We start from the raw sequence: 15905 nt of genomic DNA, 5'->3' as shown, positions 1-15905 counted from the left end.
TGGCCATAAATGCTGCCCGCGCAGCTGAGGCTTTCAGAGTGGCTCTCTGAGAAAGGGAGGACACCCTGTCTGCCCAAGATCAGTTTACTCCACAACTAGAAAGGGCTCACTTTGAAATAAGTATCCCCTACTTGGGGGTTCAGAATTTATGCATCTGTACTTGTGTCCATGACAATTTTATTGCATGTCCAGGAAACAGAACAATTAAAGTGGTGCTCAGACAGGAGTCTAGCTTCTGAAAATCTAACATCTCCACTAAATGATATAGAATATATTAAGATCAGGGTAACCGCATTTGATGTAAAAATTTAATAGGTCGTATGTTGTGAATTACATACAGGTTTATATTCACTGAAGTCAACTGGCTATAGTCGGTTTCTTCCTGTACTAGGCTGAAAAGAAGGGCCCAGACTAGGAAGGCTGGGATTTAAATAAAAGATATTAGATCCTTCTGTTCCCAGGCTGAAACAGGGATTAGAATAACACATTTAAATACCTTAATGTTTTTAGCACAAAAAGCATTAATTCGATACTCTGCTTCCTTGAAATGCTTTATTAAAGCCCCCAAAACTCTCTCAGGAGTGTCTGCCTTCCTTGGAGTTAACATACATTTATTGTTCTCCACTGCAAATTTCACTAGTATTTCAAAACAGCGTGCCTGGCCTCTGCTGTGGGGATGGTGGGAATAGGAAATAGAACCAAGATGAAACCTGAGAAGGCTTTGAGTTTTGACATTTCAGAGCAAGCTTATGGCTCCTTCAGGACCAAGCATCATGAGCTCATGCACCACTGAAAGTAAATGACGACCAAGATGCTTAATAGAATGATTTTAATTAGACCTGCCCTTCACCTGTCACAAAGGTCATCTGGTTACCAATCCAATAAATAAGCAAAACTGTAACTACCTGTACTCCAGAAAAAGTGGGGCAGCCTGTCTGCCTCTTGACTTTTACCCCAGGCCTAACCCAAGCAACCAAGAACCTTAAAAGCCACAGGGATGGCAGTGACAAACACCATGTGCCCCACTCTCTCAAACTGGAAAATCTGAGAGTGGAATTTGTTGAGTGGAAATGCAGAGAAGTTAGACAAAGCTCCTTCTTCTAAGAATCATATATTCCTACTCAAACCTAGAGCCTGTACTTAATAAGCTGCTAATTCTTGATCTCAAGAGCAGGAAATGAGAATGCTTTTCTGGGGGTACATTTGTCCAAACCCATAGAATATATACCAAGAGTGAACTCTAATATAAACTATGGACTCTGGGTGATAAGGATATGTCAATGTAGGTTCGCTGATTGTAACAAATGTACCACTGTATGGGGGGATGTTGATAGTGGGGGAAGCTCTGTGCATGCTGTAAAAATCTCTGTACCTTCCACTCAGTTTTGCTGTGAACCTAAAACTGTTCTAAAAAATAAAGTCTATTGGGGGTGGGGGAAGCATCAGCATTCTACCATTGCCACAGAAGAACACGCAAATGACTCCTACTGGTTCTATACATCAGCTAAAGTCCTGGAAAGTGACAGAGAAAGATCTACAGAAATCAGGTGGATGGGATAGGGGGGCCTGGGTGAGGAAGGGATGAGTATAGGCACAGTGACCAATCACATGAAGGTCTATGTTAGGAGAGAACACGAGCCCCAAGACACTCTACCCACAGGAGAAATTAATGATAACAGCTAAGTATAGGAGTAGTCAACTTAATCTATTGCAAGCTTAATTTGTAACTTGCTCTTCTAATTGATTAAGACTACCATAGTAACACTTCTTTGGATAAAGTCTGGTCTGAAATGTGGTTGGCTGTATATTTCTGTCTCCACAATTAGGCTATTAGCTACCTGGCTTTAGGGATTTCTATTACTCATCTTTAAAACCTATAGCATCAAATATGGTAGGTAACAAACAAATGTCTGTTGAATTACCCATTTTTCAATGATTGTTTTGGACTTCAAACATAGCTCTCCTTGTCTTCCTTCTTAATTTTAACTGTTTGTATTTCATGTTCAAGAATATACTTATCATACTAAATGAATAATGATCATCTTTCAGTTTTGCTCAAAGAAAAAGAAAGGTTAAAGTATTTGTTCATTACAATGCCTATTCAAAGCCCAAATCTCAACCTTCAAGTTCACCTGGTAGCTACACTTTTCAGAGTCAATTAGTACACTAACTACCACGTTTACCACGTTACCACCTCCTATAAGCAACAGCCACCACCTAAAAATCAAGTTTGCCAATTATGTAGTTTGGTAGGTGGGGTCAGTGCTACCAACACCTGCCCCATTCACCTTGAATGGCATGCAGTGGTCAAGAGAGCAAGATCACACTGCTGTCAGGGCAGAGAGCCCAATCCTGAGCTTGTAGAGGAGCTCAAGACCAGAGCTAGCTACACACATGCCTGCTTGGATTAGATCTACAACCAGAGGGGAGTTTAGAATGAAGAAAGTTCCAGCCAAGAAACCTGAGAAGTCAAGGGGACATTTCAGGAACACTTTTAGCAGGGGCTCCCAGCTTTATACAGAAGGCATAAAAGTCTAGAAATGCAATGCAGAAGGTGAGAAATACTTAAATCTTGCAATTATACCCATCCTCAAGTTGAGAATAGGAGTCATCAACAAACTGAGCCTCAACTAAGGGAATATGATAGGAAAGGCTAAAGCAGTGTCATAGCAGACAAAGTTAGGGTGAATATCCTCTTTTCCTTTTATTTCTCACACACGAATGCATAGTACGTCATTAAATTGCATTGGTATATACTATAGAAAGAATCTAAAGTAGTGATACCCTTGGTGTCATAATTTTTTAAACAATATAACAAAATGACCTATCACCCACTTAGAGTGACCCAGTTTCCAAGGCAAAGTGACAAAGGCATGCCAGGCCTTCCTTTGGGCTCCAGGGACATACTGGTGATAAAAGCATGCACTGTGCCCAATAAAGCTTGCTTCCCGCCCCCCAATCATACAGCCCACACCCAGATTCTGTGGCCTGTGGTCCAAGGTGATACTAACCTACACGTGGGGAAAGCTTTTATGATCCTGTGGGTTGCTAAGAAAATTCTACCCTTCTTAAAATAATAGTTCTCATCTTCCCCATCCCTGAGTTAGTTCTATTTCAGGTTTTCGGTGTGCTCCAAGTTTGAGCTGTGGAGAAGGGAAGACATAATTCAGGTGATGACCACTTGTTATCAGAGGAACAATGACCACGTGTGATCAGAGGGATGGTGGAGAATGCTCGAATTCCTCAAGTGAGAGGAACCCACAGATAGGGCAGAACTGGCATCCTTGCCTCTGCTCACCCTCCCTGGCTCTGTTTTCTCTCCTCTGTGACCACCAATGAAGATTTCTAATGTTTCTTAAGCTCTAAATATACTGCTTTTTCTTTTTTTAAATGGAATGCCTCACAAATTTATGTATCATCCTTATGCAGGGACCATGCTAATCTCTGTATTTTTCCAATTTTAGTCTATGTGCTGCCGAAGCAAGCATTAAAACCTATACTTTCTGGGATGCCTGGGGGGCTCAGCAGTTGAGTGTCTGCCTTTGGCTCAGGTAATGATCCTGGGATCCAGAATCAAGTCCTGCATTGGCTCCCTGCAGAAAGGGAAACCCTCTGCCTGTGTTTCTGCCTGTGTTTCTCATGAATAAATAAATAAATCTTAAAAAAAAACCTATACTTTTAGGCTGAAAGCAAAAATATTTTATTCTTTTATTATTATTATTAATAAAAATAAATAATAATATAATATATAATAATATAATAAATAATATATAAAATAAATAAATAAAATAAATAATAAATAAAAATAAAAATAACAATAATAAATAATAATAATAAAGGAGCAGCAGCAGCAAGTGCTGATTTAACACACATTACCTATTCATCAGTAACCGAGGTAATCACCCTTCATGCACTAGCTAATTTAATTCTCACTTTGACTCTGAGAAATCAGTGGTGTCATCCTGACCAACTCAAGGGCAAGAAAACTAGGCTCTTGTGCCCAAGGTCAAAGAACCCAACAAGTGGCCAAGACAGTGCCTAACCGCAGCTCTCTCACCCAGGGTCTCTCTGCTCAGCCACTCTGCTACTGTACAAACACTCACTAGAGAAGCTCACAGAGTTCTGCTGAGCAATCAGGCACTGGGCCAGGCCAGGCTGGGGAACACAGCACAGGCAAGGGATCATCTACACCCAACACTCTAAGAGCCCCACAAAGTTACCTGAAGGATCAGGTTCTTGCTTTTAGCTTGAAGGTCTCGCCACTGCCACATGCCTCACATGATAGTCATGAAGACCGAATAAATGTTGAAGGTGAGGAAGCATTTTGAAAGATGGGGAAAAAACCCCCACATCTTAGCTTCTACCTGACTCTTGGCTAAATGCCAACCACCCTTCATCACCTCTCCCATTGAGGACACCATCCAGGCTTCATGCCTGTGCTGGCTAGTAAGGTCCTCCCCTAAGTTACTGGCTTCAGAGCCTCCCAGGATTTCTGGATGGAGGTGGGATGAGAAACAGCAGAGAAGAACATTTTGGCTCATGTGTCCCTATTTGAATTTACCACCAACCCCCTTAAAGTCCTGTATCAGATTGTTTTCACATATAATTTAACATAATTTCTTTATATCCAAAACTGTTAAATTGCATACTGATTCACACTAATATTCATACATACTGAATATGAATGTGTGTAAACAAAATGAGACTGTGAGTTCTTGCAGGGTAAAGATTATGTCTTCAGTTTTTACTTGTCCATACATCCAACAAAGTGCTCAGTGCACAATGGCTACTGCTAAGTTTACCTCCACGGATCACATTGCAGAAATAATTGAAGCAGTTCTGCTAGATGCTGGGAGGGAAATGGAGCACACAGGGGCTTAGAGCAGCAAGCAAATGGGAACAGAGAACAATGGTCAACACATCATTCTCAGAAGCTTTGTCCCTAGGTGAAGTTGGGAGTTAAACTGGGGAAAGCCTACCTCTGAAGATGGAGTTGTAATAATATTAGAGGTTTTTTTTGAATAATTAGAACTGTGTAATTAGCTTTGTCTGCCCTCATACCATAAACTCATGTCAGCTGTTTATCAGAACACGTTACAAACACCACCACCACAAGCATGATCCCCCCTCAAACAGTATCAAACATGGAAGTATGATTCTCATTCATGTACTAGAAACAGTTTTTCCTCTTCCTCTTGTCTCTCAAAGTGAAACAAAACAGAAAACAACCCAATAGGGATAAAATTAATAAAATGGAAGTCTATAATCCATTTTACTCTTCCCAAAGAAAAGGTATAGAAATTGATAGAAGACAAATTTCAAACAAGCGTACCCATGTAAAATAACACCAATGAATAAGTCAAAAACATAACTAGCCCTTCCAACAGATGACCATTTTCAGTCAGCATCACATCACAGATGATCTGTTGTTATAGTAAAAAAATAAAATCTAAAAAGCACTTTATCTCTTAAATGATAATATTACAAAATAATTAAATTAAAATTTGCACTTGTTTATATTTCATCTGCACAAAATTTAAAGCTATGATTTCTCTGCCTACTTTTTGACATCAGCCAATTCTTTGAGACATTCACTTACCTAGGGTTTATGTGAGCTCCAAACCTCTAGGTAAAGTTCTTTTAAAATTGTACATATTAACTTTTACTCAAAGAAAAGTATTTCTCAACATTATTGAAAAGATAGTTTTGGCTGATTTTTTGTTTGTTTGTTTGTTTTGGCTGATTTTTAAGAAGCTAGCTGTAACCCCATTCAATCAGATTAGTAAAAGCTAAAAAAAAAAAATCACATAGAGTTTTTTCCATTTGAAATGTTTAAAGTTGAAACTTTCCTAAGAAGCAAATAGAAGGCCACTGCTCACTGAAAAGATAATGGTCTGATGGGTCTAGGCAGTGAGCATGGCAATGAGCATGTTCTGTTTGACTTATTCTCTGATAATCTGAGCAGTAGTAAAGCGATAAGAGGTCAGGGCCAGTTAGTTTAATAAGCCACCAATACTCTTTGTCAGCTTTCTTTGTACATTCTGGAACTCTTTATTGGCAGGTAATGAAGTCCAGGTCATTAACAGAACAAAGAAAAATATATTAAATAATCCAGCCACATAGACTGCAGCATACTAGTTAACCAATATAAATGCATTGGCAATTAAATTAGATTTGTAACACTAGCCTAACGCTTTTTAGGTGCTACAGTGATAAACTGGAGGCTCTCAATCTTGATGGAGTCAAATGGTATCGGCAGTGTGTCTAATGGTTCTTGGAGTAAGTCATATACACGTGATGCTGACTGCAAGGGAAGCAATTTCTTTTTTCAAGTCCTTGAGTGACTGAAGGAGAGAAAAATATGCACGAAGGCTGGCTTAATACACTTTAATGGTAATTAAAAAATAGCCATTCCCTATTTCTTCTAGATGCTATGTTAACTAAGCAAACAGACTTTTCTTTAACTTTGAGAGCTAAGTGTTGATGCAGGTGGTTCTTTTCTTTTTTTTTTTTCTTTTCTCTTTCTCTTCTCTTCTCTTCTCTTCTCTTCTCTTCTCTTCTCTTCTCTTCTCTTCTCTTCTCTTCTCTTCTCTTCTCTTCTCTTTTCTTCTCTTTTTTCTTCTCACCCAGCTACCAAGCACAGTGGCAAAGGAGACCCTTCACACAGTCAAGTCAGGGAGATGCTTCACTCCAGAATGTTACTGCGTGAGTCTTGCAGGGCTGCCGGTTCTCGTGACAGCATGTCTCTGAGACAGAAGCTGGGAAACATCATCACAGAGACCATCCCTCCTCCACGCAGAGGATAATTTTTCCTCTGTGATCCCCCCACGAAGGTCAGCACACCACATTCGTTGATTTGCAACATACCCCAATGTTCACCTCAAGACCTGGCACATGGCTGGCACTCAGACAATATTTGTGGAAACTCTTTCCCCATTAGAATGAGTCTCCAAATTTATAGCTAACACAGTGCTCTAAAAGGCAGAGCACTGTATTCATTAAGGATAAGAGGAAGTGTCTGGCCCACATTCATATGAATCAGTACTGAGCTGGGTGGCTGAATAAGCTAAAAATGGTTTTCTACATGTGGATGGGTGGAGCCAAAGACAGTCAAGGGGCCATGCCCCTGGGTGTCATCACTCAGTCTGCAAGTCCCAATGTGCATCATCCACGTCTGTTTATGATGCCACTTCCCATATTTACCTGCTCTGTTGCTCACACAGTGTTTTTACACATGCTGTGACTGGTACTGTGTGCTCCCATAAGAGCACTAAGACCTATTTATGCACCACTCCAACCAGCTGCACATTACATGAAGACAGCTGGAACTTAAGCAAGCAGCCAATGACACAGTGAAAGGTGGTGAGTCAGAAAAACAAAATAAAACAAAAACCATAGATATCTTTCTCTGGGCTAGTTCGAAGAGAATGGAAGGAGATGGTGGGTCAACCAGACAAAAGAGTCGTTCAGGAGAAAGGAACAGCTTGAACAGAGTTTGTCAAAAACTAAATACACCAAAAAACAACAACAACAACAACAACAACAACAGCAGCAAAAAAAACCACCAACAACAACTAAATACACCAAATATACACATCTTGATGTGTGAGTAAATGAGCACCCTAATCTACTATGCACATATATATGACTATATATAACTTCTGAATAGGCAATTTAACAGAGAGAATTTATGCTAAGAAAGTAAGCGGATCCGCAGATGAACTGCTAGACCTAAGACAGCCCCAAGAGCACCATCCGTAAGTACAATGCCTCTAAGAATGCCATAGATCTAAAATATGTACCCATGGACCATGGACACATATCCACTGTATACTGTTGAACGAAGACAGCAAGCTGAGAGATTGCACGTACAGTGGTGTCCATGTGGGACATGCACTAAATAGACGTGGGCATGCAGAGATAAAAGTGCAGGAGAAAATGATTCAAAGTAGTTTTCTCTGACAAGAACGGATTTAGAATTAGTCTTTCATTTTTATTCTGTTTCACAGTGAAAATAGGTACTGCTATTATACTGAGAAAGCAAATAAGTTCTTAAAAACAAAAGCTGATTAAATACCCTTTGAGACCTTATGTTGCTACTACATTACTCCACCAGACTGCCAATATAATCCCAAAAGGACTTCTTATGGTTCTCCAGGGTAACTGTTTCAAAAAAGAATTTCTATATATATGAGGAGGAGCTCTTTGTACACATCAATAATTATTTTAAAAGTAAACTTAGATGTCACTGATCAGAAACGAAAGAGACAATATCACAGTTACCTTAAGTAATTCATTCTTTTCAGTAATGATCAGAACTGTCTTAATTTCCTTTTCATTATTAAAGAAAATTTGAAGAAATACCATGGGTTTGTTGGTCTCCACTCCTGTCCACACTGTAGCCTTGCCCTACTCATAAGGCCACTCTTCCTACTGCACTTTGTTGAATTCCTCAGGGTCCTCCCTCCAGGAACAAGCCTAAGCTTAGTAGATACCATTCCAGAGCCTTCCTGATCACACTTTAGGAGGTTATGGGTATATTTCCATTATTTTTACCGTGGTGATGGTTTCATGGGTGTTTGCATTTGTCCAAACATCAAATTGTACACATTAAGTATGTGCCATTTTAGAATATGCATCATACCTCAACAAAGCTGCTAAAAACACTTAATAGTAATGGACTCTGAGGGGAGCACTATGTCCATATCTAGAATTGTCTGTTTTCCTGTGTATGCCTAAACTTTATTTTCTGGTTTTCTGAGCCTCTTCCACATTTGGGCTGCAAAGTAAACTAATAATTCAAACACATAATTTCCCCATTTATTTCTCCAAACTCATTTCTTTAAAAAAGAGGTTTCCTGAGCACCCTGTGCCTAACGAGGCTCCTTTCCAGACTCTGCCTCTCTGACAATGCCCATGCCCCATCCCCTAACCACTCATGGTCCTACAGCCCTGCCTTTCCTCCTGACAAATCCTCCTCCAACTCTTTATCTCTCCCCTCCGCTAACTTCTACTCCATTTTGAAGACTGGCTTCAAAGTCACTTTCTCCTTGGGAGAGGTCTCTCCTAACCCCACCAACTAACTTAGCCAGTCTCCCCTATGTTCTGGAGCCCCCCGGTTAATCCCTTAAGCAGCACACTCACTTCATCATCCTGAAATGACCATTTATGCGTCAAGGGACTAATTCCTGGAAACCAAAGACTATCTTCTTGTGTATTCTTGGTGCCTAGTACAATGCATGGCACAAATAGTCCCAATGATAATAACAGTGTCAACATCTAATGGAAACAAAAAACCCAACTACACTTTTCTGTTGATAAGAACTGCTCTTAGAACCTCTTAGTTGGCATTGTAAGTTCATTGTCCTCTAATGACAAACATTGATTCTCCTCCATGTATTTCAGATTTCAAACTTCATAGAAATTTTGGCATAGGACCAAACTGGATTTCCCCATTTTGATTTCCATATTTCCATATATTGAGATAGAAATGCCTGTGGTGTGCATGTGCAGTAATGATGGTAGGGGTGGCTCTTTGCGAATGCTAAAAACATTATAATAAAGAGGAGAAAAAAGACATTTTGAAAATGCTACAACCCAAACCAGCATAGCTGCTAATACAAACAGGCCCCTTCCCAAATGTAAGCGGGTCACAAGTAATGGCTCACCTCAAAGCAGCCGCAATGTGACTGTTTACTCTCCATTTGGGTCTTAAAAGCATTTTCGTTGATGAACAGGCCCTAAAGCAGAAACATCTAAACCCATGCTAATGCCCAGCAGAGCAGTAACTTCTTTTGATTAATTTACCAGTACTGAAAGCACAAGAAAGAGATCAAACCACGTTCTGTACTAAACAATTAAACAAGCAGACGATGCCTCCAGGATGGTGTATGTCACGATGAAAGCTCGTTGGGGTCGAATGAAAAAGCAACAAATATCTTACATTGATTAATGCTTATAGGATTTTTTCCCCTTAAATGTCATAACATTTCATTCAATGATCAAACTGAAGAGTTTATATAACATTTAAGACAGAAAAAAGTTCCAAAAGCTTAAGAAAATTTAGTTGTGTAGTGAGGAGAAAAATCAGGTCAGTCCTTAAGAACCCTCAACACAGTTTGGCAGAAATCTGACCAGTCTGTTGAAAAATCTTCCACATGGAATAGCACAGGGAAAAATCTTAACACCTCCTTTCATCGAAAAATACCTTCTCTGAGATTTGCTTAATTATTTAGCCCATTCACAATGTTCAATAATATCTATACAGACTGTTTTGAAAACAGAGTCAAAATATAATACGAATGTATCTTTACTTGATTTTTTTAACTGGAATTTAAAACTTGACTCTCAAATCAGAATGAACCACAAATATGTTAGTAGTTAACCTTCAGATTTTCTGAATCAGTTTTTTAAAAACCCAATGAATGTATTCGTAAGAAACTATTTTAGTTTGTAAAAAAAAAAAACTTAATTTATATATGCTTGTAGAAAAATAACTGAATCAACCCAGCTAAAAATGTCATCTTGCTGAAAAGTCACAATTTTCTAATTTTAGATCCCCAAGGAACATTTCTTAGGTAATTCAATATTATCTTAATGAATTTACTGGTGTGTTTGGGGCTATTCCCTACTATCCTTTCCTAATCTATAAAATGGGGATGATGGTGCATGCCTTGTAGGATTTTAAGACTAACTGGTGTAGTATATATAAAGGATAAATCTTTAAACACTACCACCATATTACCTCCCTCTCTAGTCTATGCTGGTTTTTTTGCAGAGCATTCCCTCTGTGTAGAATGCAACCCTATGTGGTGAATTCCCCCTCCATGTTTGGGGCTCATCTCCTCTATTTTCATACTGATCTCCCTGTATCTTAAGGGCTCCTTCACAAGCAGCCTTAAGGGCAAAGATTGTTCAGCAAAGGTTCTCCGGTATGTGGAAGACATTATGATACCCTTTACTACTTCTGCCAAAAAATGAAAATTGAATCCCTTCAATGTTTTTAAAACTTGTGTGTGAAAACACCACAAAAATTGGGAAATACAAACCTGAGAGCCAACTCTTCTCCTGACCTTCCCACAATTCTTTCCCTCTTATGAGGACAGATGAGCCCAAAGAACACAGACATATAAGTATGTTTTCCTACTCACTCTGGCTCTAATAGGCTCTGATCCCTTATTACTGCAAATAGAGAGGATAAATGGGTTGTAGTTGAAGTATGTTTCGACTGATCCCCATTTCTGATCTCTTCTGTACATAAACACAAAAATCACAATTCTAAGTCCTCTCAAAGATGGTAACACCTTCCCTTGTTAAAAAAAAATACTTGAAAGACTCCTGGGTAGGATCAGAAAACACAAGGAAGGAGGGTCTCATTTTACAGGGGAAGTAAAGGACCATAGTGTGAGTGAACACGAGCCTCGGTGGGCTCTGGGATCCCCCAGCTGGAACCAGACATCCTATCTAGGAAGCTCTGGTCACAGGGGTATTTTGAAAGCACAGGCAGAAAAGCTGGAGATGATACCACAACATCAAAATGTAGAATTAAAAAATGCTTATGAATTGCTCCACAGTGATTTTGACTCTGGTTGTTAAAAAAAAAACAAAAAACGCTTTCACTCCGACCTGTTTATACAGCTCAGTGTTAAATGTACTTCTCTCTAAACACTCTTCAGCTGGAATATTCGGTCAGATTTTTAGCTATTGAGGAAATGTTATGGAGGCATATATAACATCTGTCCAGGAGAGAGATCGTGCTGGTAAAGTTCCATTTCAGTACCTGATCATCAGATCCCCAACAAATGAGCTGGGTACATTATCGACTCAACCTGGGTTAATTTTTTTTTCTGACCACAATGAAATTTCACAGATATTTGTGCTACTCTAGTATACAGAGTAACCTCAAATAGTTTCCTTAAAAAAGAGATCATTACATGTAAAAAAAAAGGGACCATAATAACCCCTAGTTCAAATTCAAATTCTTTTAAAAGCTTCATTACTTATTTCCCTGTGTGCTACCCCCTTCCTATTTCCCAGGTTAAATAACCAAGAAAGTTGCCCAAGCCCCGTCATCCATTCTGCACTAAGTTTCTTTCAGTATGTAAATTCCAACCGCCTGAATGCTCTGCACAAGCCCTTCTTGTTATCACTGGGGTTTTTGTTTGTTTTTAGGTTTTTAGTCTTGAGTGGGCTTTTACTATTAGCTCATTGAGAATGTTATTGAGCATGCCAATTTCAGCTGGAAAAATAAGGAATACAAATTCATTATCTGGATTTCAAAGTCTTTTCCAAAGAGTATTTGCAAGGGAGGATCCTTGTGGGTATTGAATGCCATTTTTATAAAGGTTCATAGGAGAAGGATGAGAAGTCACCCCCTAAGGTATCCAGAGTATGGTGAAGACAATATAGGGCACAAATGTAAGATTTAGTCAGCCATATATTTAGCATTCTGTCAAACCCAGGGAAATCTATTCTTATACTATTTCTCTTTTAATAAAATACCATTATTGGCATGAGCACACACACACACAGAGACACACACAATAACCCTAGAAAACTAAACTAGAGGATGAAACGTAGGTGTGTATCTGCTTAAAAATCATCTTATTTTTAAAAAGCATAAATAATAAAGTTCTACTAGCATTAGCATAATCCTGACACTTATTTCATTCATGCGATATTAATTTCATTCCTTAAATATGACCACATTATGCTATTTTTGTATCGACTGTATCTTGGCTGAATTCATATTTACCCCCTATATGTATACTCCCCAGCATATCCCTAGTCCCCAGGAAAATTCTACACTCAGTCACAGGGCAGATATGGAGTTCAGAGCAGAGATGGACTAAAGCAAATGAGATATTCTAAGTGCTCATGAGATAGTTCTGAAAATGATGCCAGATCAAATGCCAACATCTTGTATCAGGTTTTTAGAACCGGAACAGAATATAAAGAAAGACAAGTTAATTGTACAGTTTACTTTAAATTCTAGGCTGGCTTCTCTGTCACCTGAGTATGACACTTCCCATTGACATCAATCAGCTTACAGCATAAGGCACATGGCTTGTCATTAGCCTCAGGAAAACAAGTAGGGAAGTAAATTATGTACTATCAATACTCCCACCTAATAGCTACAATTCCAAAGCCAAATCAGAGCAGGTGGGTCCCTTACTCTAGTGCTCTCCTACATATACTCCTCTCAATCATATAATACAACCAGAAATCATTATACTTTTCTCCAAAGTATAAGAACGCTCCAGTATTTCCCTCTGGAGGAACTCACTTTTAGTTTTACGGCATGCCTTGTAAGAAGCGTGTTATTACATACTGTCTGGGACCGCTTACTGTCACCACAGTGGCTTTTGAGTTTTCTAACAAAGGTCACATAATAAGGACACAGCTGAGCTGGATTCACATCTGGATTCTCAGTGTAATTATCAGCTTGCTATTATTTCCTAATTGTTAATATCACCGACGGAACTGAAATGATCTCATACTCTCAAAATATGAAACCATGTGTATAAAAATGAAGCTCTGCCCTTTCTCCATCTTAGTCCTTTCAAAAGAACCAAGGAAAGTGCATTCTAAATGAAATGTCCCAAACCTCATTTGTATGTACAGCATGCATTTCCCACTAGCATCTCTGACCTCACAAACCTGCATATTTGGCTGATGCACACATGGAGCGGAGGCAGGAAAGAGCAAGCAGGAGGGCGAATGCAAGTATCACCATCTATTTTACTATGGGTAAAGACAGATGAGAATGAAAAAAAATATTCTACCTCCAGCTTCAGGGTTAAATAACATCTACTGCCTTCATAGCGCTTTATAAGCTGAGGAACCAGAAAGAATTGGGCAATTGCCCAAGAAAATTCATACTTGGGGTGGATGGACTGCAGTCTTTACCCACTCCCAGGATCAAGGCACATACTGGAGGATGGTGGTTTATAAAAATTACTAAACCAGAGCCATAATAGAAGATAATTAATGACTTTAAAAGTTTCTCCTATATTAAAAGATAACGTATACTTTTTATTTCATAAGTAATAGATGTAGTCACAGGATTAACTTACATCCTACAACATTTCAAAAACTTCCCTCATAACCTGCAATATGCTTTCCAAGGACATTCCACCAACGAATAAATCAACTGTTAACTGATGGTGTACACGTTCCTCAAAGGACCTTCACCTCATTCATCAATATAGGTTTTCATAACTAATTAGCATTCTTGCTAAGGTTCAGAAAAACTCAGCAACAGGTGAAGTGGATGAAATTGATCAACTTGTTGAAAGCTTCAGAACAAATCACTGCAGAACTCTTTCAGTGGTGCTGCTTGACACCTCAAGACACATTTGTCTGATGTTTCTCTAAGCCTTTCCAGTCCCACATCTGCCAAAACCTGATGCAACTTCCACCATTACAAATGAAAAATGTGACTGGTAAATTCCATATGTAAAAGCAAAGCAATGTTCCCAGACTTTGTGGCCACCCACAATGGGAGCAAGTCCTGTTATCTCCTCTATATCGAGCTTATTCCCTGTGCTTCCTTCCTTTCCTGTGACCTGACCATCTACCACTCTGTTAGAATCCTGTAAGAATTTCTCCTTTGTGACAGCATCTTCTTTTGTATTAATCTCCTAGGGCTACCACCACAAAATGCCATAAATTGGTTGGCTTAAAACAGAAAAATTTATTGTCTCACAGTTCTGGAGGCTAGAAGTCTTAGATCAGGGCTTGGCAGGCTCCTTTTGAGGACTGTGAGGGAGAACCTGTTCCATGCTTCTCTCTCAGCTCCTGGTGGTTTGGTAGCAATCTTTGGCATTCCTTGGCTTGTGGAAACATTACCCCAACTTCTGCCTCCACCTTTACTGGAGTGTTTTTGCTGTGTATCTGGGTTCAAGCTTCCCCTTTATATAAGGGGAGTCCTACTGGATGAGAGACACAATTCAACCCATAATACCCCTAGAACTTCCACCTCTTCAAAAATCCTCCACCTCCCAAAGGAACTTGACTCTCCCAGGAAAGCCCCTCCTACAACTCTTGTGTGCACTACACATTGCCCCACATTCCATATACTTGAGACAGAGAAAGTGAGCAATGGCCTTCTCTTAAAAAGGTCATTTCCAAACCACTGCTTATTCCACCTGCTCTAAAAAACCCAGGTTATGAGGTCCCAATGCATATTCCTCAGGATAATTGTCCGAAGATTCATCACCAATAAGAAAAGTAGGGGGTACTTAAATAAGTCAAAGCCTTGGTTCCTAATTAGCCCCTACCTTGTCATACAACTTATCTGGTGACAAAACACATGTGTCCCTCCTTGTTATCGGCTTTGGTCACATGGTCAGTCATTGCTGACATTAACAATGTACTTTACATATGTACCTCATCTTATATAGCTCACATGCACATTGAGCAATTTGACTCTTAGAAATATCTCTAAGAAAGATTGCTGAGATTTCCATCAATAATCATCTACACCTCTTGAATATTTACAACAAAGAATGAAATGAAGGTGGGTACCTGTCCTCAGGTATGGTGGACTCGGGTTCAGGCATCTCCAGAGCCTTGTCAGAGTCACACATCCAAGGGGGCAGATCCAGCCTCAGAAAACAATTCTCCTGATTCCTGGGTCCAGTGCCCTTCCTGCACATGTCACAACATTGAGCCGGCATTTCACAGAAGTTGCATTTTAGTTGAATCAATAATTAAACTTTTCTAAGCTTTTAAATTTAAGAACTAAAATTTTGCTTGAGTGTATGATTCAGCTATCTTAGGGACACTCCTATTCTCGATACTCTGCTCATTAACTGCTAAGTACTACCAAGGGAGACCATTACTCCCAATATTTTGAGACACTAAGCAACAATCTATTTCAACTTCACACTTCATCAGCAGTC

General features: G+C 39.3%; 1 protein-coding gene and 1 non-coding gene across 2 annotated transcripts in view; both read right to left on the bottom strand.

Annotated features, from left to right (window-relative positions):
* Positions 1–15905, bottom strand: part of LOC121496476 (phospholipid-transporting ATPase IB-like) — a 593036-nt gene that overhangs the window by 251052 nt on the left and 326079 nt on the right. The window lies entirely within an intron of this gene.
* On the bottom strand, positions 3385–3488 carry LOC121498304. The gene has a single exon (XR_005989700.1). It is a non-coding gene; the product is annotated as a U6 spliceosomal RNA (small nuclear RNA).

Source organism: Vulpes lagopus, chromosome 8, assembly GCF_018345385.1.
Source record: "Vulpes lagopus strain Blue_001 chromosome 8, ASM1834538v1, whole genome shotgun sequence".
Lineage (NCBI taxonomy): Eukaryota > Metazoa > Chordata > Mammalia > Carnivora > Canidae > Vulpes > Vulpes lagopus.
This window is presented reverse-complemented; position numbering and strand designations above follow the sequence as displayed.